Here is a 26,878-nt window from a genome sequence, read left to right on the forward strand (position 1 = left end):
GGGTGTTCATCCTTTTCTTTAAAGCAGGCCCCATTTAAGGGTTCTCAGATGGACAGCAGCAGTTGCAAGTCACTTGGGCAAAGCATTATTTCTTACTGCAGGGGCTGTGTGGAGCAGTGCTGGTCAAAGGCAGCTCACATCAGGGCTGTGTTCTGTCATACAATCTGTATTTCGGTTGTGTTTTGCATTCACCGCTATTGCTTTAAAATAGCTTGAAATATAGGTGACGTTGATAGAAGTTGATGGGTGTGATCAGAGGTTTGGGTGCAGGTGACCATGAGGAGATGTTCTTGGTGCCACAAGGTTTCTGAGAAGGTGGAGATGCTGAGATGAGTCAATGGGGTTGTGTTTTTTCTGGCACGTAGATGAGTCTGGCTGCCAGTGTTTCTGTAGCACTGAACTGGCAATGGTCGGCTCCCAGAGGACCCTGTCCAGCTGCTGCTGGTCAGCTGGTGCTTGAGCTGTTTCCAGAGGCGGCCCTGGATGAAATTCGACATTCCTTTGAAACACGAGGTGGCTGCTGCATGCTGAGGTGTCTGGCAGGAGGTGAGAGCAGAGCACAGGCCAGAAGATCTCTCTGCTTGGCTGGACCCAGTTTCCAATAGCATGATCTGGCCAGAGGTGCTGTCTGTCCATGCAGGCTTGTACTGGCTGTTTGCCTTTTCTGAAAGGGGTCCTCCTATGTCTCACGCTGCCCCACTTTGTGATGGTCCCCTGTTGTTTAGCCTAATTTGAAAAGGGATCCAAAAAGACTTATTAAAACAGTGACTGAGTCCGTCAGCTGCATCTCTGTGTGCGAAGGACAGCCTGGAAATCATCTGAAGGAAAGTGGACATAGTTCTTGTTCGGCTACTTCCATGCGCAGGGAAGGTGAATGAGGGCCAGGCTGCTGCATCCCCTGAGACCCTCTGCCTTCCAGTGTCCGTGCAACAAAAAAGTCTTGAATTCAGTCAAAGCTGAGGAGCTGGGCGAAGTTTAGACAGAGGCTCGGTGCAGACTCTTGTTCCTGGTCCAAGGAACGTGGTATCTGCTTCTGAAAACAGCCAGGGGCAAATTGTCTCGGATCCAAGTCGGAGGCAGAACAGCAGGGCCTCTCAGCAGTGCCAGTGAACTTTTGATACGCTTACTGCCTGAATCCCACATTTGGAAGGTAAATCCTAGGGGGGAAATTGCATCTATTACCCAAGCAAATGCTGTTTGAGAGGGATTCCTCTTGCCTGCTGTCTGCTGTCTAAAAGTTATGTGTCTTTCTCAGTATAGTCCTCCAAGATCTCTATTAGTCACTGGAGAGACTGGCACTGCCTGGAGGTGACGCTAACCCAGTCTTTTGGGGTACGTAGGTGATTTTCTTGCAGTTGATGGTAGAGGAGACTTGTCCACTTGCATAGACCCTCAGCGGGTAGGAGATGAATCCCACCATCAGCCATGCAAGTGGGAAACAGACTGCTCCATTTTGCAGTAGGTTTGGTTAAATTGGCACAATGTTTCTGTAGACATGAGTCGTTCCTGCTGGTTGTCAACATGAAACCAGAGGTGATGTCCCTCCTACGTAAGGACTGTGCAGGCCAGTTGAATCTGTGGCCCCTGTTTGAGTGTTGGTCATGTGCTCTGTAACACACATGAGCATCAGCATGAGCGGACCTTGAAAGTATATAGTCTTACAGAGGCAGGGGAATATGCTGGGAAATCTGAGGAAGAAATGAGTGACTTATTCTTTGGGAACATTTTTCGTCTCCCCACATCTGTTGTTCTGCCTTCTCCTGCCTTTTCTCCCCCAAATTTGCACTTTGTCATTAAAACCAGGAAAGAAAAATCCCAATATGCATATGACATTTTACAAAAGTGCTCTCTGTGCTCTTAAAATCCAACAGTTTCGCTGCACGGTGTTCATCTGTAATCAATTAGAAGGCTTTCTGATCAACAGAAGCTGGAGGTTCTGCTCCCTGGAGCTTAGCACTCCGCACGAGGAGGTGGGATTGCCTGGCACTTAGTCTGCTTTCACCTGAAGAAGGAAATTGAAGCAACAATGAATAGAACTCAGTGAGGCAGAATGAGATCAAAAAGCTCCAAACTTGCTTGTTAGCTGTATTCCAGTCCCATTTCAGTGGTATTAAACCAGATGGTCCAGATGCAGCTTCCAGCTCAGGAAGTCTTGAAGCTGCTTCTTGCCAGAAGCAGGGAAGAAGTTCTCACTGTGTATTCCTTGAGGCTGTCAGCCTCTGTCAGAGACAAGATAGAGGTGAAAGCTGTGCTCCAGTGCCAACTGGCTCATCGTTTTAGGATTTGAGACCTCAGGTACCTAAGTGAACCTAGCCTCATTTCCCCCCTAGACCCATGAGCTGCTCACCTCTCCCTCCTGAAACCATCCCAGTGTTGCCCAGATGCCTGATTATAAACCTAGGGGAGCAAAACTTTCTGCAGACAAAGTTTTGCTTTTGTGTTTCCTGGAGCCTGCTCTGGCTACTCTGTAGCGTGGGGACTTCCATAAAGGCCTTCATTTCTAGTGGCCCTGTGGGCTTTGGAGAAGACAGTGACTTGGTGAAGGGGAGGAAGGGAAAGAAAACTTAAGCTAAATACTAGGAGGAAAAGAAATCTCTCCAAGTGGGGAAAAATGATATGAGTATTTGACTTCTTAAAAAGAGGGACTGAAACCTGCTGAGATGTCAAAAACTAAATTGGGCCAAAATTGAGACATGCAAGGAGGGATCAGTTCTGGATGTTCTTGACCACCAAAGCAGGTTTCTTCCCTCCATGCTCCTAGGAGAGCTGATTCCATAGGAAACCTGTCCAAGGCCAGCTTCAGCTTCGCCGCGATTGAGAGCAGCAGCAGAAGCATCATCCTGTCCGGTGGCCTGGGCATCAGGATGTTTCCCTCCTTGGAGGGGACGTGGGCATAAAAATTACAAATAAAAGGCAGAAGGGCTTTTGAGAGGGTAATAGAGTGTAAGATGGAGTGTTAAGCCCATCTCCAACCATAATTAAACCTGCAGTTGGAGGGTCTGTCACATTGCTTCAGACCCTTGGAAAAAAAAAAAACAACTCAGTTGCTAGCTTCATTAGTAATTAAATGTCCAATTACTGTATGTAATGTTTCTGCTTTGCTGAACTCCACAACTGCATTCATAAACAGCCCTAAGGAAGGCCTCTAATCTGTGCCATTGTTCTTCAAGTGGTTTGCACATGCAGAAAAAGAAAAGAAAAATCAGGCAGACATTTATAATATGGAAAGGAAAGGGGGAAGGGGTGGGAAGAGGAGGAAATCAAATCAGCGTCTTCCACCTCCCCCCCCCCTCCCCGAGGTAGGATCTCTGCCAAGCCCACAGAGAAGCCCTCAGGCCCCTCGAGCATGCAAATGTAATTTTCTATCCAGACAACACACTATTTTTTTTTTTTTTTATATAAAATGAAGTCCACCCCTACCTCCCCCCAGAAAACCTCCTCAAATCCCTGAATGCACAACAGAAGCAAGGAGAAAATTACAATGAAAGGAGGAGAGATGGGAGGGGGGAAAATAAAGCAGCAGCAGCAGCCCACAAACAGAAGGAGAGATGGAGGGAGAATTGAGATGAATATGCAGTGTCCAGAGTTTAAATAGACATAAAAGATAATGAAGGTGGGGAAAGGGGGGAGGAGGGAGGGGAGATTGTAATCAAACAAAATGATTTTGGTCCTCTTCAATCATCCCTGGTTTGCAGGCTGTCATTTTATACAAATTAGAGCCGGGGTAATTTTATGAATATTCACTGGGATTGAAATCACGTTCATTAAAGGGAAGGCACCCTTCTCAGGGCCCACTGCGCCGCTCCGGCTTTTGTTCGCCTGGAACAACAGGAAAGCCACTTGCATGGTGGATGAGTGCTGGATCCGTGCCCCCCTCCCCTCCTTGTCCCCGGGAGGGCTGGGGCTGGGGTCCTGGGTGGATGCTGGAGGCAGCTGAACCTCCGAGGGATGGGTCCCCCCCATACCGGGGTAGGGTGGCCCTCGCTTTTGGGGCAAGAAGCAGAGGGTGGGGTGGAAATGCGCTTCTGGGGGATAAGAGCCGTAGCCTGGGAATCGGCTCCGCGGTGGAGGGGGGGGACTGCAAATGCTGTAGCCCTTAATTTCCAGGCAAGCCCTTATTGAACCAGTAATAGCTTGAAACCATTCGGGATGAAATAATTGCCACATTTTTACTTCGCCCCCCCCCCCCTCAAGCCTGGCTGCTGAATTTAATTCTTCTTCCTGCTCGAGAGTCTAACCCAGGTCTGGGTTGCACATGTCTGGCACCACGCTGGGGTCGGTTCCTCTCATACATAACCAATCAAAGATGTATTCAGGGCCGTTGTGAGGAAACCGGGGATGATTATAAATTGAGAGATCCAAGCCTTTTGCTGACTGCTCACCCTCGCATATTATGAAATTTTTCTTAGAAGGGCAGACAAAGCCTTTTGAGCTGGTGTGTGGTGATGGCCTCGCTTGGGTGTCTGGCTTTAACTGCTTCACAATGTCGGCATCTCCTTTCCAAAAAAAAAGGCAAACGTATCCTATTGTCGCATGTCAAGTACCCAAACTCTGCCATTCAGCAGCTTGGCAATGGCTGTAACCCATCCTCGGGTTGTCACGGTAATGCAAGGAGATCACTCTGCCACTTGGTAGCCGCCAGCAGGAGGAAGGCAAAGCTGACCTATAGAAGAAATGTTCATTTAAATATTTGATAGCATCTTAGTCCGGCAGTGGGATGGCTTGTCGCTTCTCCAGGACAGCTGGACTGCAAGCGAAATTGGGGTAACTGGGTGTCATGTTTGGTTATCATTGATGAAGCCATCTGTAATAAACTGCAGTGTTGCGCTGGGGTTGCCCAGGGAAGGAGGTGTGATGGCTGGGGGGGGGTTGGGACCATTTTCCTGCTGCTGGTGGGAGCAGGTTCTCCATCAGCCCAGGGCTGGTGGTGCTGTGCATCTGTGTGCTAAACCTAGGTGACAGCAAGAAATCACCTGGTGGGGACCAAAAGCATTTTTTTTTTCTTTTTAAAACTTATCTTTTTTTCTTTTCTCTTTAGAGCTAAAAAAGATTAATTCAAATCTGAGGCAGCCAGCCCTGCCAATATAATGGTTACACAGGTAGTCAGAGTCTACCTTGAATCTTACAATAAGAACAGCTACCTTATCCTATCCAAAGGGAATGTTTGGGGTTTTTTTGCTGAATGTGGGAACATCACTGGGGCAGAGTGCAGAAAAGTGGTTGCACATGTAGCGGCAGAAGTTTCCTTCTGGAGTTGGAGTGACTGTAGCATCTGCCTACACTGTGGAGGGTCCTGCCTTCTCCAGATGATAAACCAAACACAAAGGGCTGACAGATACTCCCTTGGTTTAGGCAACATTTTCCCAGTGCTCAGCTGAGGCCACAGGGTTTTGGTTGGTAGCATTGACTCTACAAGACCAGCCCTGGCAGAGCAAGGAGTTGGGTTCTGCTCCCAGCAGTGGTTGTGTGTTGGGCTGGGTCCCTCTGCCTGGTCAAATAAAACTTGGCTTTCCTTCTTCTGTCTGTCCTGCCCAAACCTTCCCATTGAAGATATGGCCCCACCAGCCCAGGGGCTGTTCCCCAGCCTGGTGCTGTTAATGGCAGGGCTGGTCAGGTCATCTCCATCATGAGGGGAGGCCAAGTGTACGTTCCTCATCAGAGCCGCAACACTACCAATGTCTGCCCTGATTCAACACAGCCTCATATACAAATAACCCTTCAAGGCTTTGATGTGGGCGGCGGCATGTGCTCTTCAGGATTGTTGGGCCATGTGGTTTCTAGCTTAGCACCCTTGCTGGGGGGCCCTGTTCGCTGGGTGCTTGGAGGTGTCCTTGGCTTCCTGCAGGCCTGATGTAGAGCGGTAGAGCTGCTCGTGTGTTTTTTATCCAGGCTTTTCCTGTTCTGGCAACGTTTTGTCTTTGAAATGCATCCCAAGCTCCCACAGACAGCTTCCCCTTGAACTGTGAGGTGCTGGGAGTTAGGCTTAGTGAGCTGGTTAGAATCAGAGGCTCCCTACAGTGTTGGGGGCAAAGAGGAGGAACAGTCCGATGGCTTTAAGACATGGGGCAAAATGGTTTCCTGTCTATTGTTGTCATCACTGTTGCTTGGATTGGTATATGTGTGCTGGCCAGACCCTGCCGACTCCAAAATCCAGATGGAAAGGAGTCAATGCTCTCCTGTGTGATGGAGTTCCCTAGGGACCCACAGGTGGGTGTGAAGCTGAGGTTCTTGTAAGGTGAAGGATGTAAAGGTCAACCCCATAGGTAGCCAGGTGGCAGCAGCATCTCCGTTCTTGGATCTTGTTCTCCTTGGTGTGTGTGTGTGTTGCCTCACTCCTCTTGTGCTTTTCCACCACAAATAACTTTGCCAGCCAGGCTGGGCTGGTTTTCTTCTCATTTGGATCCAGGGGCCATAAAACTTCTGAAGTGTATTTGAGCTTCTAGAGACTCACCTTTTCTGACTGCTGGGATGTATTGGTGAGGAAACTTCAGCCTGGACCTGTAGGATCTAGGTTGCTTTTGGGTCCTCTAAATTGAAGATGTACAAGGACTTCTTGAGTTGGGGTAGGGGAGAAGGGGCTGTTTGTTAGGTCTGTGTTGAGAAACCTTTTTCAGTCCCCACACAGGGAAACAGAGATGTTCTCTTTTTTTTTTTTTTTTTTTTTTTTTAAACTCTGAGCTTATCACTTGTTTGTCATCGGCCTAGAGGTTGAGCAAAGCCAAGAATAAAAGTTCTCAAATGGTTCAATATTTTGTTATGATACCAGGAATGAGGAGTCTTTCCAACAGAAAAGATAATCCCTTGTCTCATTAAGTTTATGACTTTAAAAAACTCCTGCTGGCTGTTTTCTGTGGGGACCATTCTCCGAGGCAGCTTCTTGAGTTTTGAATGGTTTCATCCCTCAGTGCTTCTTTTGAGTGGAAAGTTTAAAGATGCGTCATCTTGCTTGAGCAGGGTGATAAACTGTAAAGCAAATCTGAAGAGCCTTAGAAAAGGGCTGTGGAAAATGCAGATGTAGGGGATTAGAAAACAGAACTGCACTATATCCAGCGATAACTAAGGTTGAACTCAGCAATTTTTGAGCTATTGCACCAAGGAGGAGCCGGGAATGATTGCTTTTTTGGCTCCCAGCAGCAAGAGTAGAGGCAGAGAAGTATCTGGTGTTGGCTTGTGCCTTGGGTGCTGCACGTTGTCATGGTGGTCAGCAGCGTTATTCTGTAAGGGTTGGGGGCAGCAGGGAGGGGACTTACACAGCAGTGTGTTGTTGGGAGCTGTAATCTCGTCAGCTGTTAACCAGGCAGGGCAAAGCAATAAAAACATCCCACTGGTGTTATATGCTCCAAAGTGGTTGGCATTTCCATGGGTGAAACATGGTTCCTGGCAGCTGTCCATTGCTGCTGTTCAGGAAGTACAAAGGGAGAGGAGGGAATTCTGAAAAATAACGATGCTTTCAGGTAAGGACAATCCAATGAGCAGCTAGCAGGGAATGTACCCAAGCTGTCAGTCTTGGAGGTCAGAGAACCCCAAACCAAAACTCAGAAATATGGCTTCCACCACTGGCTAAGATAAAATCAATTCCTGCCTGGACACACGACCTCCTGGAGCAGGGGAGGCAGGAAGGGAAGCCCTGGCCCATGGCTCTCATCTCTTAGTCCTCTGATTTCTTTTCTCCCATCTCTCTTGGCCTAATCAAGCCTTGATGTTTTGCAGTTTCCCCAGGGCTCAAGTTGGCTGAGGGCATCACACACCTTGAGTTTGTTCCTGGAGGGCCTGCCTTGCTTTTGCACTGCTGATCATCACCTGTCTGAGCAGCTTTGCAAGGTTTTGGTTTTGCTCAGAAAGTAAGCTCCTGTTGAATATTCAGCCCCAGCCTCTAGCTTGGGGTTTCCTGCACAGCTCTTTCCCAGTGGGATGGCTTTCATGCCTTCCACTTTGGCTTGCTCGTCTTGCTGGAGAAGCAAAGCTGCCGTCAGTCCCTTGTGCGCTGGGGTAAGATCTGTTAACGTATCCTGAGGCTAGAGTTACTTTCTGTTTCCGAGTAGTTCCCAGGGCACAGATTACAAGTGCTATGATAAAAACATTGAGTCGGATGTCTTTATTTTTTATCTGCTCTGATCGGGTCTTTCATCACTTGCCTCTTGCTAACCAGGGAGCTCTGAGTATTGGGTGGGTTTCCAAATTTCCATCTGCCCCAAAAGCTGCGTAAATTTAGTCCAATGCAGTGCTTGCCATTGGCCCAGCCTCACAAAGCTTAAAGCTTTCCGGCTCCCTTTGACTTAGGGAGTAGCTGTGCAAGCACACCATCTTGCTGGACCTTGTTGGTGGACCAGAGCAGCTTCCCGATCTCCTTTTTGCTTGAGATGAGCCTGTATTTACATTGACTTCAAGCAAAGTCAAAGTTGCAGCATTCTGGTCCACTTGGTGCTTTTCCTCTCCTACCACCTCTCGCCACTCCCTGTCATAGCACATGATGAGAACATGTCTCGAGTGTACAAAAGAGACAGTGTGAACAAGCCCCAAGGGCAACATAGCTCTGTGAAATAGATTCATTGTAGGTGTAAAGCTGACAAGAGGGATCGTTATGCTCTCTTAAGAAGCTACTGTGTCTTATCTATCAAGGAGAGTGTCTTCCAGGAGGTCTGGGGGAGTGGGGACTAGTCTGTTGAGTGATACATGGGATATCCTCTTGCTTGGGATGCATAGGGTGCAAAGACAGCTGCATGCCCCATCCTATTCCTGCCAGGTGCATCCCACCAAGATGGGAAGCCATGGATGTGAGTCTCCCTTTCATTTCCAGCTTCTTGTGGGAAGGCACAGGGAATCCTATAAGACTGTTCTGCTGGATCTCTTTTGCTGTTTCTTTCTCCTAGTTTCCTTTCCAAAGACTATCAAAAAACATGAATATTTTGTGATGGACTGTGAAGGATTTGAGATTGAAAGCTGTAAAATGCACATCAGCCGCCCCATAAACGTCAGAGATGCTGCGCAGAAGCACAGCTACTTGAGTTTAGCCAGTTCTGTATATCAAGTGATCCCTGCAGATTTATTAGATATTTCAAAATGGATTTGAAATAACTGGATTTAGTGTTTCTGGCGATTCCTTGAACCGTCTTGTTTTTCAGCCAAGTTGCATAAATGTGCCAGTCATGGGCTGCGGTGTATCAGCCAACTTAGCAAATGGTTTTATTTATAGCTGAAAGAGTAAAGCCAAGGAGTATAAATCCTGAAAAAAGTATAAACTGTATTGTGGAAATAATAAACTTCAAATTCATGGAATTTCTAATGTTTCACTGATGGCTAAAAAATCTGTTTAATGGCCGCTGAGTGATATTTGGCTGCAAAGCAGAAACCCCAAAGTTGTCTTAACTCAACAGTGATATTTTTTAGTGTTTCTTTATGTGCTGGCGCTGAGTCTCTTTGCTGAATGATGGAAAGTTGACCTTCTCCGCTGCATTTCTGCAGCGACCAGATAAGATTTGAGATCACAGCTTTGCTTTTTCTGTTGATGATCTATGGCTGTAGCTGTTAGATGTCGGGCTGTTTATCTGGAGGATCGGTTGCGTGCCTGGCTAACTTTGGGGGTGTGAAAGATGTTCAGTGCTGAAAGCAAGTGCAGGGGAAGGAGCTGACGATCGGAGAGTGGATCCTGTGCTTTCAAGTCATGGCTGGCCAGCCAAAGGAGGTCCACCCACATTTTCAGAGATACCAGTATGTGTTGGATCTTGAGAGGTAAGAAGATATGTGCTGTTGAAGAGGCATCCTCCTCCTTCATCTCTCCTCTGCACTGAAATTGCTAATGATAGTGTATTTTTAAGCTGGTGACTTTTGTATTCTTTTTCGAGGTGATTCATTAAAGTTTAAGGACCTGATTGCACATCCTCTCCTCCTAGGTCACTGTCAGGGCAAATGTGTTGCAGGGGCCTCCTTGCTACATGGATTATTTAGGTGGGAATGTGTAGGACCTGCGTGTGCATTTAACAGGTGCTGGTTGGCAAATTTGTGTGTAGGTGCGTTGTCTTGGGCAGTGTTGGTCAGGAATGGTTTGCAACAGCCTGAGCTTGGAATCCCCTTCCTGGGTTGGAGATACGGAGGAAACGGTGACAGCAGAAACCATTGAGGCTTCATGGTCCCCAAGGCAGGGAGTTGCCGCCTGATGATGTTTTGAGCATGTGGGTGCTGCAGTGAGCTTGGGGTGCTTGTGTGGCCGTTGCCCCAGCCCAGCTGACCAGTGCTGATGTAGCACTGGTAGCCATGGTGTGTCCATGCCCCCTGTATCTCCAGGTGGTGGTTGAGTTGCCTACCTGACTGGTTGGGTGCCCCTGGCCCCAGACAAGAGGTGTCCCAATGCACCAGGGTCGTTCTTCTTGGTCTCTCATCTGTTCTTGTGTTTTGTCAGCCGGGACCAGCTGTGCATTTTGTGAATGTGGCTGCAAATTCTCATTCCAGAGATAGTCTCTAAAAACCTAGTTCTCTTTTATTTATTTAATTTTCTTTAATTTATTTTAGGGCTGAGTTCAGCTAAGCAAGTTTGAAGTTTCTCTGGGTTCTGGTGATTGACATTGTGTTTGAACACCGCATTCAAAGCTAATACTTCTCGCAGATGCTGAGATAAGTATCTGTAAATCTTTGCATTTACTGTTATCCCCAATTTTCTTGTGCAATGCCTGCTGTCACCGTATAAGGGTATTTATCCTGCACATAATCTGATTGGAAAATAAGGCTTTGAAACAGAAAGGAAAATACACATTTCAGGTGGTGTTAGAAATGTCAGTTGTGGATACTTAAACAGTCCTGATTGCCTCCAGGCTTTGGGGCATTTGGGTTTTCAGCCCCCTATTGTTAGATCTAAAGCTGCTTATTGGAGTCCGAACAGGTTAGAAAGACATCTTGTTCTTCAGATCCTCAGAAGTCTGCCTCTCCCCCACTGCGGGGGATGGCCTTCTTACATCCCAGCCAGTCAAGTTTTAACCCTTGGCTTAGACGGCGCGGGGCCGAACAAAGAACCGCTGCTTTCAGATGGAGCAGAATAAAAAGCTATTATTTCATAATAATACTCTGCTCTTCCCCTCCAAGGATTTCCGAAGGACTTTACAAATATTAAGGCCTGGGCAGTCACCCTGTGACTGAGAGCTGGAGAAGTGGCTGTGTGTGGGCATCTGAAGGGTTGAACACAGGGCGTAACCTCTGCACTGGGGTGGTTTCAAGCCTTGAGGTCCCCTGTAAACTTCATACCTATAAGAGGCCAAGGTGTGGCAGAACAATGAGGACATTCAGGGTGAGAAGAGCCTCCTGATTTGCATTGCTTTGTACCCAGTTCTTAGCCCTTTGTTCCCCCTCCTTGGCCTCTGCCAGTTCTTGTTGGTTCTTAGGTTTAGCTGGTGGCTGTGGGATCAAGGGTGCTCCTTCAGGTGGTCCCTGAAGGGGATGGCATGAAGGAGTTCATCTGGACTGTGCAGAGAAGGGGGAAAGCTTTCACTGTTGGCTTACACACCACTATGGGGGTTGTGGAAATCCAACGGATGTTTCCTGGGCTGGTTATACCCAACCATCTGCCTCTGCTACCATCACATCATTAGGTGGATGACGGGGTGGGATTGAGGTGTCTTTGTATGGAGGCTGGTGCTTGCAGCCCTATGTCCCAGTGATGGGAGGAGAGATGGGGGAACAGGAGGTCTTCCCTCTAATCTGGACCAGATGGGGTTAGACCCCGTCTCAAGTTAAAGACGGGAACTCCTCTTACCAGTGAGATTGAGAGTCCTTGCTCTTTCATCCATCCTTTCCTGCCTCTGTGCTCCTCTGGGGCACAAGCAGGAGCTGGTTTACGCTATGGGTTTTTCTTCCCCTACCGCTTCTTCAATTGGTCCTTGAAATTGGCACCTCCAGGGATGCCATGGACTCTCGGCTCGGTGTCTGGCACTTTCTGCCCAGCCAGGGGCTAGCTCACTGGCGGTGAACAGCAGAGAGTGAGGGATGCTGAGGACCTGCTGTTCCCGTGGATGTGGGTACCACCACAGAAGGAGCTTGTGGCACTGCCCTCTTTGCCCATGCATTGTCCCTCTGAAAAAGCTGCCTCTGGCCAGCATCCCACATGGGTGGAAGGATCAGATGCCATTTTCTCCCTCAAACAACGGCAATAAGTCTCTTTCCTTTGCAGGGACAATTAGTTTCTTTCCTTTGCGAGAAGTTTGGTTGGAATGGGCTGACCTCCCTTCGTGGAAGGAGAGCACTTGTCCCTTGTGTCCCTGGGAGAAGCCGCAGCATGGACTGTTTATGGTTTTTTCCTTTTAACACAGTGACAGCGGCTTTGTTTTCTACATTTAGTTTGCATCTAAGACCAGGACATGGCTCATGCTGTGTCCCTGATCCAGTGTTTAAAGCTTTGCTGTGATTTAAGTTTGGCCTGGGCCCTGCGGGGTTTAGCTTAATTTTTAAAGCTCTCTATGTGAATAATTCCTCGCTGAATGCAGATCGCAAGAGGGGATATTGATTTAAAGCTTTAAAGCTGGTGGTTATGGATTAAAAAAAAAAAAAAAAAGAGGAAAGAAGGAGATTTACTGTAGTCAGAGCTGGTTGCCTAAACGTTAGTCCCTTACAGACAGGCTTTTGCTGAGCTAGGTGTGGGAGCAGCAAGGGAGCCCGGTGAATTTTAGCTTTAAATTGTCGGCTGCTGAGAATCAGCCCTGGGATACACTCGATTGCAGTTCCCTGTGCCAGGGGAGCATTTGCTGTAACTCCTTGGCCTGGACTTTGTGCGGGTACGGATGTTGCTGTGGAGTTGGCAGCAGCTGACCCAAACCTTTCCCCAGGCATGGGGAACCGGGGGGAGGATGTGCTGGATTGGGGTGATGCCACCATACATCCACACAAGGGGTTTAGGTGGGGAGCAGTCAGCAGAACAGGGGTGTAGGGACTCAAAAAGAAAATGAGAGGGAAAGGAAGCTTCAGTAGAGAAGATGCTACAGAAGACGGAGAGAGAATTAAAGGCAGGGAGTATGTCCAGTTAGCAGGCAGGGCTCTGAGGTCACTAATGCTGGTTATTTGGATTTCAAAGAGGATCCTATTAGCCACTGTGGCGGAGAACCATTAATCAGTGGGGCGGGAGGCAGGAGCTCAGGCTGGCCGGAGAAATCAGTTTCCAATGTCCTTGATGTCCTGCCGGGCTGGCGCTACAAAGCTTCCTGCACAATGATGGGTTTGTCTCGGACGAGACGCTTCCAGCCAGAAGCAGCAGGCGGGATGGGGAACACCGAGCCCCTCTGCCTGTGATCAGTGTGGGGATACAAGGACGTTGTGTCCATGCAGACCCCTTGCTGCTGCTGTCCCGGGAGGTGCTGCTGAGCTGCTCCTCCTAACGGGTACGAAAAGTACCTTACCTACCTTTGGCAAGAGCCCCACTAAAAATTTCTTGCTATCACTATCCCACAAGCACTAAATGGGATTTGGAAGAGGGTTGGGGGAAAAAGACCAGCGTTTCCAGGTGTGACTGTTTGTGATCCCTTGGAAATATAATCTCTGGCCTGCCTTTTTGTTCCGATCAGGAGTTTTCACGTGTGCCCAGGAGTCATTTCTAAAGGAGCTTTACACACAAGATGTAAAGTCACACTGAAAGTTTGTGAATTGGACTTGTACAGCAGCCTTGTTCTCCAAGCCTGGTGCTAGAACCACTTTAAAAGCCTCTGAAAAAAAGCCTCTGACTGGTTGGAAGAGCCGTTTGCTATAGAGAGATAATGCAGAAAGAGACTTGTGAGTTATCAGAGATGGGGTCAGAGAAGGGTTGCTTAGATAAAATTAAGATGTGGACATGTTAGTTGAATCTCAAACAAAATGGGTTTGGCAGTTTTTCCTCAAGGAAAGTGGCCGAAACCTCCTTGCTTGCAATATTTAAATTTTTGCCAAAAGCTGTTTATCTAGGATTTGATCTAACACTTCATTTTTATTTAAATCCTTCGAATTAAACATTAGGAAGAAGTTTTTCACTTTGAGGGTTGTAAGGCACTGGAACAGGTTGCCCAGAGAGGTTGTTGAGGCCCCATCCCTGGAGGTGTTCAAGGCCAGGCTGGACGTGGCCTTGGGCAACCTGGTCTAGTTGGAGGTGTCCCTGCCCATGGCAGGGGGGTTGGAACTTGATGATCTTTAAGGTCCTTTCCAACCTAAACCATTCTATGATTCTATGAATGCCATTAGGAGAAGATATTTACCAACAGTTGTTGCATCCAAACACTAGAAACCCCACTGATTGGCTCCAGAAACCCCACTGAATGTACCTTTAGATTTAACCCCCTGGTCTGACCCATTTAGACTTTGTAGAGACTGATAAGCAGAGCTTTAAAAAAAAAGGGCAATAAAAATGGTCTTGTGGACAAATAATGGCCATTGCTCCGAGAAACTTGATTAAGATCAGCAAGATCGAGTCTCTGGCTGGACTGAGTATGCTTAAAATCCCTAGTTGTCTGGATTTTTGTCTGCAGAATGGATTTATAAGAAAAAGGAGAACCCAAGCCTGCTATTTCAACACCCCTGGAATTCATGAGTAGAGCTGGGTTTCAGAGGCTCCCCTGTCTTGTTTTGGCTAAATCCTTAAAATGGAAAGCTGGAGATTAACATGGTAGGCCTGGGGTCATCTTGTTGCAGAATATATAGTCTCACACACACAAGATCTTTTTCTTCAGACATCCCTTCTGGTTGCGATGTTTGAGCCTTTGCTTTGCTCCCTGGCTAAGAGCAGCGTTAATCATAGGACTGGAATTTGTGACTTAACCGAAGAGGCGTTTTAATGCTTTTCCTGTCATCGATCAGCGGGCTGGAAGCCACTGTCTCAGTAGCGTTGTCACGTTGACCTCTGTGATGGTGCTTGATGGGTTGCCATCCTCCTGGGTGCCTCCCAGCCTAGGAACGCCTTCCAGCGTGCCTGCCTTTCTCCTTTCGGAAGGGATGCTCTGACTTGGACCCTCCAAAGACAGAAAAGGGGCTTTTTGTGCAGCCTGCAAAGGGCTCTTCTGTCTGCAACAGGGCACAGCAAGAGACCTTCCTTCTGAATCTGTATTACTAGAACAAAAAAAAAAAAAGCCCTTGCATCAGAACTTGCTATTTATATTTCTAGCTCTGAGACTCCTAAGCTGCATTATTAATGAAGCATTTACCAATTAAGATAGATGAGTCTGCTCTTGAGGGTGTTTGTTAAGGTAAGGTACCTCATTAGCATATCTGATAGATACAGTGCCAGGTGCTGATTAAAACCTTGTCAACTCCCCAGGGACAGAAGTCTTGAGGAAATAAGGTGGAGAAAGTAGTCCTGTTTCCTGGCTTTGGCCATACTAGAGCAGGAAGAAGAGCTCAGCATCCCTCCCCAAAGGCACATCCTGGACCTCGTGAGCAGCTTGAAACAGGCACGGGGAGGAAATTAATCATCCTGGATCAGAAATTCCAATAGCTGGAGCGATGCAAGTGTGATTAATGCCTCCTGAACGCAAGAGGTGGAAAGACACTGGGTTTGCTGCTCTTGCAAGGCTAGCAGTCTTTCAGGCGAGGAATTTGTTTCTGATGTTGACCCTATGGATTTCAGAGGTCTGGAATTGATGCTTGTCTACGTTACAGTGTTTCAGCAGCTGGCTAAATTAGGTTTGCAGGCAAAACGATGCTGCTGCGAGGTGCAGTCAGCCCACATATGAAACCAATTTCCCTTTGAAATAACACTAAAGAGGGCGACCAGAACAGAAACGAGATCATCCTTAGGTCTCTCGTGACCTACAAGAGTCGAGAAGTGTGTATTCACTTTCCGTATTTATTTTAATATGGCAAAGGAACTATATTGTAGGCTTTAATGATCCGCATGTGAAGAGCATCTTAAAATAGACTTAAGATCTCCTTGGAACATACATATGTGTTTATAATTTTATGGCTATAAAAATATATATTTACTGAATACATGTACTTTGTTTCTCCATCTGCTAAATATAGTCACGTATGAAAGCTATATAAAAAAAAAATGTAATTTTCCCCAAATTATCCCGCTGTCAGTCTGCTTCAATTTTAGCGTCGGCAGAGGCGAGGAGTGAGTTGAGATGGGCGCTGTCATGCTGCCGAGCGGGTGTCTGGAAGCAGTTTGCCTGAGGATCGGGATTACTGGAGGCAGGGTTGGTGGCACCAGCTATTACTAAGATTTGCCCAACAGTTCATGAGATAAGACCCTGTTTTCAGTTTTGCTTGTAATTTTGTTGGGGTTTTAACCAGCTATGCTTCCAATTTCTATCAAACTGATTTCAGGGGGGGAAAAAAAAAGAGAGCGTAAAATAGTCCTGCCATTTCAGAGTGCAAGCTTGGAGAAAAATGCTGGTTTTGCACTGCTGAAGTCCAAGGAGCTTTTCTTGGAGCTTGCTGTGAAGCTCAGTGCAAGAGGAAGGAGGAGGAGGTGCCCATTTTGCGAGGCGTCGTTGCCATCCCTCTGCAAACGTGGCCAAACCGATGAAAAGTTGGAATTTGCATGCGCTCAGTAGAGACTTCTTTGATTCCAGTGGCTGGTAATTACCCGAGTCCCTTCACAATGGACAAGGCTCCTTCCCACACAGCTCCCCAGGGAGGCAGGGCTGGATGCCGGCCATCCCCAGCCAGTGACTCCCTGGGGCTAGCTGCACCAGAGCAGGCTGTTCCTCTGACAGCTTCTTTGGGGAGCAGACACGGAGCGGGGAGCTTGTCCCTAATCACATCTGGGCAGGCAGGTGGGACAGGAGCTGGCAGGGAACATAGGAAAATAAAGATGCCATAGACAAGGGCAGAAAAAGGGATAGCGACCAGAGGAGGGAGACCTTCCAGGGCCAGGGAGAAGCATGGGGTGGCGTTGTGCAACAGGGACACACCAGGTCACTTTGTCTCACGCTGATATTTCCTAATTGTGCAGCTGAAGTAATGGCCCTTCGCCGGGTGCCGTTGTCTCCAGCGTGCAGTCCTTGCAGAGGTCTGCAGAGATGCTTGCGCCACGTCTGGGAGATCAGCAGATGGTTTCTCTAAAGAGTGCCTGAAATGTAACTGTTGCTAAAATCATTTTTTACAATAACCACAAGCACTTTAAAAAAAAAAACACGGATGGTTTCTCTTACAATCTCCAGCTCAAATAGTCACTTTAAAATAAATACACTTCTGTAGCGTCTGCAGTTGGGCCTGGCTGGAGAGCCTGGAGTCTGCCTTGTGAAAAGTGTCATGACGCTAGAGTTTGGTTTTGTGCATGTTTTGGAGTGCTTTGTTGAGAAGAAAGGAGCCAGACAGCCAGCACAGCAGTTGCTGGGTAGGATCTGGGATGGGGTACTCCACCGTTCCCGTTTCCACTCTGCTGGGCTCAGAGCAGGAATTTGGAGAGCCCTGAGAAACCAGTCACCAGCAAAGTGTTTCTGGATAAGAGACTGTTAAAGAAGATGCTGTCTCTTCATTATTTAGTCCTGTCTGCTCATCCTGGACCCCATCACTAATGGATGCGAGTGCTCCTGGTTCGCTTCTGCAGCAGAGTGAGCAGGTCAGTTGAGCTCTCTTGGACCTCCTTGCTTCCTGACTCACTGCTGCAGGACATGCTGCTGTCTGCGATGATGTGGGAGGACACCATTGCAGATGTGCTGAAGCTCCAGAAATGACCACGGTCACTCCAGCACACAAAGGGAGGTTTCATGTTTGCACCCCTAAAATGCCAAGGAGGAACATGCTCTTTTGGGTCTGAACCGATGCTGCATTCAGCTCCCAGGGCAGAAATTTATAGCCATGGGGAGTGCAAAGATGTAGCAATGGATCAACTTTAAACGGTGTTAGTGCGTTTTCCTTTCAGAACCATGGTTTGCCGTCAGAGGAGCATCACAGTAAAGGGCTGCCTGCGCGCTGCTTTGGCCCGTCTTCCCCTGCCACGTGTGTGCCGTTGGTGGGGTTGGATGCTTGTGGGAGCGGGTGGGTCCTGTGTTAGAGACAAGTTTCTTTCCTCAAGAATGTGATTTACTGAGAGGCAGCGGGAAGGAGAGTTTGTGGGGGAAGTCCGCGTGGAACGGGACCACATCGTGGTCTTCCCACTTTCCCCGTGGGGAGCTGGGTGGCTGGCTTGTTTGCTGATGTTTTCAAGAAAGATTCCTTGTAAGCGTTTGGGGAACATTTGCTCTAAATTCACAATCAAATTCTTTCTTCTGTTGTACAAAAATGCTACCAATGAAAATAGACAAGCTCTCTGGGTCATTTCCAGATGCCCTTAGTGAGGCAGAAGTGTTTATTTTTTATGGGCCAATTTTTGTAGTCTACCAGAACGTCTTGTACTGTCTAATGCCGCATGGAGCAATAGCTCTGCAGAGTGTGTTTAATAAGAGCAATGTGCTCTCAGGGATATTCAAATCAGAGTTAGTTTCCTTGCATGTATGCGCTCGATAGTGTGTGTTATAAAACATCTGGGTCCAAAATTGCACTAAAGAAATCAAACAGCCAAGTCAACCTGAAAGTCGTACCAGGGCTCTGCCTGGGGAATCACCGTGTGCAGCCCTCTTCTCTGCTGCAGGGACCTTGAGCAGATGGCCTGGCTTTTTTTATTCTTGTTCCTCCTCCTCCTCAGGATCTGCAAGTCAGGAGTAAAAATCAGCTTTGAATTTTTTGTCAGCATGAGGAACCGCAAGTCAAAAAGGGGCTCTCTGGCCATGGTTCCACAGCTGCGTGGGAGGTGAAGAGTCCTTGGCTCTCCTGTCTCTGCATCCGCCCTTCTCCTGCTGCAGTTCTTGGCTTCACCTCCCAGGTCTGGGCCGCCTGTTGCCACTGGTGCTGGAGCAGTGGGTGGCTGGTGTAGGAGAACATTGGCGGTAGCAGCTCCACCACAGCATCCTGGCTGTCTTGCGTGCCTCCAGCCCAAGTTCCTGCATCTCGGAGGTGTGCACTGTGATGCTGCTAACTGTGCTGCTGTGGGGCTTCTTGCGCCTTCCACCTGGGCTGTGACCTTCTGAGCAGGTACTTTAGCATTGTGCCTCCAAGGTGAGCACTGGCAGGTGTCTAGAGAGCATATGTGCAAGGAAAGCCTGCACAGATGCTTCCCCAGAACCCTTGGTGTCAGCTCTCTTGCTGTTGGACAGCAGAGTCCTCGCAGGGCTTTTCCATCAGCCCCATGAGGCATGGGGCTGTTCCTCTTCAGAAGGACCCTTCTCTGTCCTCTCTCCTCTTCCTGGGTTCTCTGCGCATTTACTATGGGAAAAGAGAGCGATGTGACAGGCAGTGGCTGGAGGACTGTGCTACTGTGTTGGGTTTGGCAGTCATGGCACCAAAGGCTGGGACATGGTCATTTGGGTGAATTTCCTCCTTTTGTTTGACTTTAAAACCACTTTCACTTCGTGGATGAGTGTGGAGGGGAATGACCCTCAATTTAACAGATTTAACCTTTTCTATAGGAAATCTGTTCAACAGTGACTTTCATCAATGTCCACTGTACTTTGGAAATGTTCCCTGGCATCTCCGCGTCCCTGTCTGTTGTGCCTTCCTTAAGAACACTGCTGTGGAGATGGAAGAGAGCTGTAAGCAGCTCCATCTCACTGAAGGAGCTGGCAGAAAAATCAGCTGTTGGGGACCCTCAGTACTTTGTCTTTGCTACATCAAGGAAAGGAAGACCAAAGAGTTTGACTTTAAGGATTTCTGAAATTACTCTTTGCAGACTGGAAAAACGTCTCCTTCCTGGCTTGGAAGGGCAGCAGAAGTGTTTTAGATGAAGCCTGTTCAGTGCGGGTGGTGTTGCGCTACCTTCAACAGGGAAACCAGCTACCTCCTGTGTTAAATAAGGATGGGAGATGCAGTGGGAATTGGCACTGGAGCAGGCTGCTTGTTCTTGGTGTGGACAGTTTGCCTGTGAAGCGTGTCAGTGTGGGTGAGGGAGCCAGGAGGGACTGAGAAGCTCGTGTCCAACGCTCACATAGGGTTGTTGCCTTGGTTCCACACCAGTAAGTTGAATGACATCTGAATTACTTGCTGTAACCTGCTTGCAGATGCTGTAGAGCAGTGCTAAGCCCTTTCCAGTGTGGCTTTCTGAAGCAGTCAAGTCCCAAGGATCTGGGACCCTTCTGCTGTTCACATTTGCTCTGTAAGCTCTCAAGCTATGTCTGTGCACGTGGGACCGGCTGTGTCTGCAAAGAGCTGGGCTTAAGCCTGAGCTACTCCAGTCAGCGCTGGTAGGCTGGGACACCTGGAAGGGGTATCTCAAGCTCTCGTACATGCTGTGTGTGCTTCATGGGGATGCTGAGAGGAGCAAACTGAAAACGATGGGCTGACCAGCAAAAGCATTTCCCTGGGATGCGACAACCATATTCCCCCACCCCATGGCTGTTGCATGAGAAACCAAGAGCCTTTCCCTGTGTTTGTACATCTCAGCTGCACTCTCCCCATCCAGCAGGAGAAAGACATAAATCAGGGTCATGCTGGGGGAAGCAGTGGAACTTCTGAAAGGGGGAACCTGCTGAAATGGGTCCCTGTACCAGCACAGTACAACTTCAGGCTGCAGTGCTTTGGTCTAATAATATACAGGTGGCACAATGGACCGTATGCAGCACTGCTCAACCACACAGCCAGGTCTGCAGTGCGCAGTGGTGGAGCTGGGTCTTTTCTTGCCCATGGAGCTGCTAGGGAGGAGCCCTTCTGACTCCTATGAAGATGCAAGGCTTGGTGTGATTGCCCTGCTTGGGAAGCGAGCCCACGCTTCGGTCTGATCCACTTGCGCTCATGTCTGCATGGACTGTCTGCAGGAGCAGAGGTGGTGCAGAGCATGAGATGGGGCAAATGTCCCAGAAGACTTCGCACCACTTCCAGACGGGCTTCATGCTCACTGCAGCAAGAGACTGTGTGATACATCCCCTGCTTCACCTTGGGTCATTTTTTGTACAGCTCAGATGCTGTGTACTGAAGCTAAACTCTATGTGGACAGAAATCATATGGGACATGGTAAGACCATGCTTTACCGTGCAGCATAGGTACAGTCAAGGGCTGTCTTCAGGAGCTGGATAGTTGAATAACACTTGAAGGAGAAGATGTTTGTGCTGAGCCCTGGTGCTGGATCCCCTGTTCCGAAAAAGACCTGCAATTGTCTTTGTTTTTTGTATGTCTGTCTGCAGAGTGAGGGCGATAATTAATGCAGAATTGCTCTCCTGGGTTCTGGCAAAGCCAATACTAATTTTCTGAAGTCAGTTCAGAAGTACCGAAAGCGCAATTTTAGGCAGGGCTGCGGATCGAATGTTTCTCCATTTGGCTTCTGCTACTTTGATTGTCAAACATCATTTGAAGCTTTTCAGTCAGCATTAAAGTAAGAGCATCAATCTAAACCAGGGAACTCCTGGACATCAGATGATTACATATTCCAAAAAATTATCTTAGCTTGACCTTGGAGGAAGGGGATGGCCAGCATCGGATTTATATTTTTTTTTTAATGCAGCTTTTCATTTCTCACTTCTTTCAAACAGGTGTTTTGTTTTGTTTTGTTTTTTTCCTTTATAGATCTTCCTTTCCACAGCATTTTGCAAATGCACTGGTCATTTCCTAATGAGCCAAACAACTTCAGCCTGCTCCTTAAAATACCCCTCCGATGCCCAGAAGGGACTTTATCCCAGCTTTGGTGTCAGGGAAACCAAAGCCCAAAGAGGGTGAGAGCTTCCTTTCAGAGGTGCCAGGCAGTGACAGTCCTCATTACAAGCACTGGAAACAGGGGTTATTTTCAGCAGTGTTGAGTCTCTGGCCCCTGTGGATGCCCACAGATCTCTGGTGTCTCCTGTCTTACCCAAGCGCCGTTCACCAGGAAAATACTCATTTTGGAGAAGCACCGGCGGGTTTGGTGGAAGGGACTGTGTCTGGGACTGACGTGGGCTGGGTGGGTTGCTGCCACGTCACCTCTCCAGTGGCTTGGAGTGAAGGCGAGAGGGATACTCAGAAGCGGGATGCTCGGATGCTGCCAGCCGGTGGGGCCAGGGAGAGGTGGGTGTTTTAGGAGGGGGCCTGGGTTGTTTGACGGAGCTGAGACCACACAATAGCTGGTGGTTTCGCGTGTGTCTCTGGAGCGGAGGGGGGTGACGAGATACATACCGTTCGCATGCCTGTGCTCTGGCTTGATGTGGTCTCGCCGAACAAATCAAAGCTTTTGCTTTGAAGGCGGCAGAGGGGGAAGGGACCGCCTTTGTTCTGCTCTTTGGAGAGTGCTGGAAATCCTTCAGCCTAGAAGACTACACCCTTCATTACCCTCTGGGTTATTGGCCCCAGATTGGAAGTATGGCTCTGTCATGTGAAGTATTTGATTATTTATACAGTTAATGTTTAACAGAGTCGGGGTATTAGAATTAAACAGGGGACGAGCTTCCAACTTTGCATGGTTAAGGGCTAATAAAACTTCTCTGATCCAGTGTTGTCCTTTCACCAGAGGGGATTTTTTTCATTAGCTTTGGAGTGTTAAAAAGAGATCTCTTGTATTTGAGGCAGATTGATCTGTTGGCTTCAGACAAAATGAACGTGCAGAAGTGTCAGCTTAAATATCCAGTTGGTGCAGATGCAGGCAGCTGAAAATTTCAAGGTGAGTTTAATTGATATCTTCAGTGGAAGTAGGTGGGTTCCGCAGCATCTGCTTTGGAGACTGTGTGATATCCACAGCTTGCTCTAAGTGCGAAGGAGCAAAATGCAGGCTGGGTGAACGATGGACTGGAAGGTGGAGGGTGACCAGAGGCTGGACCACCCAGCGCTGGCTTTGCTGCTTGCATCAGCCTCCACCCCACTGTTTTGGCTGTTGACTAACTGCAGGACAGCCTGGAAATGTCAACTGGTGACTCTTTGGTCATTGCATCTTCTAGAGGCATCAAGCTGGGATAGTGTTCCCCAAGTGTTTGGTGTGGGGATTGCAAAGGTGTGCCTGGGGCAGCCCCCGGGGCTGGCATGGTCCAGGGGACAGTAGGAGAAGGGGACAATGGTTAAGGCTGGCTGAGCTTAACAGAGCCTGCAATGGGATTGATGTAGCAATGGGTTTGGGTTTCATTTCTTTTTAGTTTAGTGTACTCAGACTTATGGATCTGGTGGTGACTCCCCCCAACACACTTCATACCTATTGCCCAAATCCAGCAACATCTTTTGGTGGCACAGAGCTCTCAAAGCTGCACTTCTTACCAGTTACATGATTGGAGATGGTGAGGACACTGACATGGGTTTTCATACCTTCATTAAGGGGAGGGCTGAGGGATAAGGGCTTTGTGGCATCCCAGAGGTCCCACAGGGTAGAGTGGTTGCAATTGCCCCAGAGGTTTCCTCAGTGCTGTTGCTCAGCATTGCTCACTTAAAAATCAGGTTGATTTTTAGTAAACCACCAGGCCTGAAGGCAGCCATGACTGCAAACTCACTGCTTATATTTTAGGTGCCCTGATTATTTGCTGTGCAGTTTCTTTCCCTCTTATCTCCCACGCACTCCTGCTTGCACAAATGCTGAGTATACTGGGAATGTAATTTGCTTCTACTTTGGGACCGGTGTACCAATGCGATTGATAACACACATTGTGCTGGTGACAGCCATTTTTAAGTCTTTCCTTATGACTGGAGAAACAAGGAGGGATGTATGAAAGCAAGGCTGTTGGAGCGGCTGTTGCATGGGTGGAAGATCCACAGATGACACTTTGCCTTTGCAAATGTACGTTGTGAGCGTGATGGGAACTCTGCTCCTCATCACCTTTCCAACCATTTCTCTTCACTGTAGACAATGCGAGAAACTGTGCTGAGGCATTTCGTGCCTCCGGTTCTACCCGGGAGCAGCACCTGCTTGTAGGCTGGACAGAGTGAGACTTCGCTTTCAGCTCTCCTGAGAAGTGTTGGTCTCTCCATCCATGATGAGTTCATCTCTAGATTTAACGGACTGGTTTCTCTGAACAAGGAACGGAATTGATTTTAAAAGAATACACCTCTTCTGTAAGCTGTCAAGGTCATGATCCATGAGAGCAGCCTGTAGACCACGTTTCCAGATGTGTTCATCACTAAGATGCACTTAACTTTTATTTCAAAATCTCTATTTTTATTTATATTTCACCTGCTAGGTCCTAAATTTGGTGCATCCTCCCCTTGCTGAGCCCTCGAGCTGCCATAGAAGCCTGTGGGGTTTCTATCTCCTGCGGCGGAAACACATAGTGTGGAAATTGGCTCCTAGGGGAAACAGCAAGTGGAAAATGTAATCCAGCATAGAAGTATTTATTTTTTTAAAGACAAGTGGCAACCTCCTGTCCCTCTGCCGCCCTGTGCACTCCTCATCCATTTCCGATTTTAAGAAATTTCTTGTTTATCTTCGGGAAGTAAATTAATAAGTAATGCCAATTGCTCTTTAAAGAAGGCTGCAATCATTTTAATTTGTTGTGTGTGTTGTCCTAGTTGCAGGGACTGTTTGCTGTTGAGACCGTCTCTGACACCGATGTGTCTGTAAAATATGACTGTTCCCTGTGCGCACAGGCGTTGGGTGTCAAGTTTTGCAAGTAGGTCTCTGAGCAAGGGCACAGGGCTGTTTTCACAGCGGGGGAATTAAGCTGATCTTCCTGGGCGTTTTGGGGCTCCTGGCTGAGCACTGGGGCTCCCGTCTCCTTTAGCCCTGGGTAGGTTTGAAACCCAGCACGACTGGACGGACGTATCTTCCCTGTCCATCGCCGGGCAATCCCAACATCGCTCTTCCAGGCAAGCATCGTTGTTTGATGTGTGATGCCCATCAGGTCTCAGCCCTCTTTAGATGCCAGAACCCCACAGGTGCTTCCCTCAGACACCCACCTGAGCTGATGCTGTGTTCGGTTCCTTCTGTGGGAAGAAGGAACAGGGAGATGATGGTGGAGCCTGGCTGTGCGTGTCAGGGCAATGTTAACATCACCGAACAAGTAAACCTAAGTGCTCAGAAGCCCTGAGCCATGACAAGAATGGTTGGATCTGTTTAAAGTGTTAGGAGCTTTGGAAAGAAAACTGAGTTTCATTTCTGCGCTTTTCTGTGTGGTTTCAAGCTCATACTTGCATCTTCTCAAAGTGCCTGTGATAGCCAGGCTTTTCCTGTGACTCCACAGCTTGGGACTTTTACACCCCAAATGATCCAATGGTCGTTGCTCAGCAGCATGCACCATGGGCCAGCATCCTGGTGGGGCTTTGTAGGAGTCCAGCTGATGCTGAGATGGCACCTCTCAGAGGAGAAAATGGCCTCTGTTTTATCAGCTGGCTGTTCCTCATCTGCAAAACCCGAGTGTGAGGGTAGGTAACGCCTGACACACAGTTGGTGCAGCAAACTGTGGGAGTTGCTAAGCAGCCACGGGAGGCGGGGTGAGCAGCATCCCGCATCGGGGCAGGACGGAATCCACCCGCATGGATTCATTTTTAGGTGTTCACCTCAGTGAGGACGACTTTCCCAGCGTCAGCCCTGACCTCTCTCATTACAGCAGTTTAGTTTGCAATTATGCACTATATTCAGCCCGGTGGCTGTGGTTCCTGGAAAGCCTGAGAGTGGGAGTTTACCCAAAACCTTGCAGATATTCCAGGTTGAGCCCAAGGAGGTTGCCCTCGGGGAAGGCAGGGATGGAGGTTTCCTTCCTGGGGAGGCAGCGGTGGAGCGTGGGCTCCTTCCATCCCCTGCTTGGTGCTTCCCAGCTGGCTGTCCGCTGGCATTTGCCTTCGCTGCCAGATGCCGCTGCCTCAGTTTCCCGGCTGGGTGAAGAGGGTCCAGCTCCTGGCTCAGTGCGGGGTGGGGAAGGTGGTGGGTGCTGCTCTCGGGGGAGATTCCCAGTGGGGTGCAGCTCCCAGGGTGTGCTCTGCCAGCTCCTGGCTGAGAGACCGCCAAGCCAGGATGTGTCACCCACGATGTGGGGCTGCTCCCCCTTGTCTGGGGGTGCCTGTGGATCTTCTTTCAAGGGTTGGGGGAGGATTTCCCCCTTGCTTCCCAGTCTCTTTAAGTGGGAGCACTGTGTAATACTTGGATTATGTGCTGATAAGTGTGATTCCTAAAACTCTGAGATTGTGGGTAAAACTGCCTTCTCTCAAATTACTGCCTTCCCTTTCCTAAGGGAAGAGAGGAGTCAACTCCCCAGTTGCTCATCTGGTTTTGCTTTTTACTTTGTTTCTGTCCCATTACGCTGAGCTCACTGTGTTTTTGGTTGCTTCCAATTCCAAATTGAGATAAATCTGCTGATAACCTTCTGGCACGCATGGTGTCGGCTGCCACGGAGCCCTGCCTGCCTTGCCCCACCAAGGACTGGGGGAAACCAGGAGGGGGGGGCTGCAGGGGTGGGGTTCCACTCTGGTGTGGCTTTCAGGTTGTATTTCAGCCAGCCAGCAGATAGTTGGCTGAGATATTCCAGCCCTTTCCCCTTTCCCCAATAGGTCTGTGGTTAGAGAAGCTGGAGACTCTCCATCCAGTGCCAGAAGGACCTCGTGCCACGTAATGGGAGAAAACCACCGCTAAATATCTCGCATCACACTTTTCCCTTTTCCCTTCCGTCCTCTGTATTTAGCATTAACTGCACAATACAGGTTTCCTTTGTTTTAATTGTGATGAATTCCAGGGAGAAGGAATGGATCGCTCCCTCGTTTGTCTTTCTACTGTAGCCCCAGCCGTCCCGATGACAGATCTTGTCATTACGTGGTGTCGTTTTAGATGTTTGCACTGCACCAAAAGCAAACGGAGGAGCCTGCAGTCTAGGCTGCGGATTGAATAACAATGTTTTTCCAGGAAAAAAAAAAAAAATATCTGTGAAGTTTTTAATCAGAAACACGAGTTTCACAGAGGCAGCCTGTACACCACTCCCGACCCAACAAAGCAATGTCTCACATCTCTCTTGGTATCAGCTTTTGTGGCCCTCTGTGTTTCTGAAGGCTGTGAAGCCATGGAGTCATCCTGAACTTGAAAAACAGGAGTGCTTGT

At 48.5% G+C, this 26,878-nt stretch overlaps 1 protein-coding gene across 1 annotated transcript in view; it reads left to right on the plus strand.

Moving 5' to 3' along the window:
* Positions 1-26,878, plus strand: part of ZSWIM5 (zinc finger, SWIM-type containing 5) — a 106,737-nt gene that overhangs the window by 39,297 nt on the left and 40,562 nt on the right. The gene's annotated exons all lie outside the window — the stretch shown is intronic.

The sequence above is a fragment of the Charadrius vociferus genome, unplaced genomic scaffold (genome assembly GCF_000708025.1).
Source record: "Charadrius vociferus isolate BGI_N301 unplaced genomic scaffold, ASM70802v2 scaffold163, whole genome shotgun sequence".
Lineage (NCBI taxonomy): Eukaryota > Metazoa > Chordata > Aves > Charadriiformes > Charadriidae > Charadrius > Charadrius vociferus.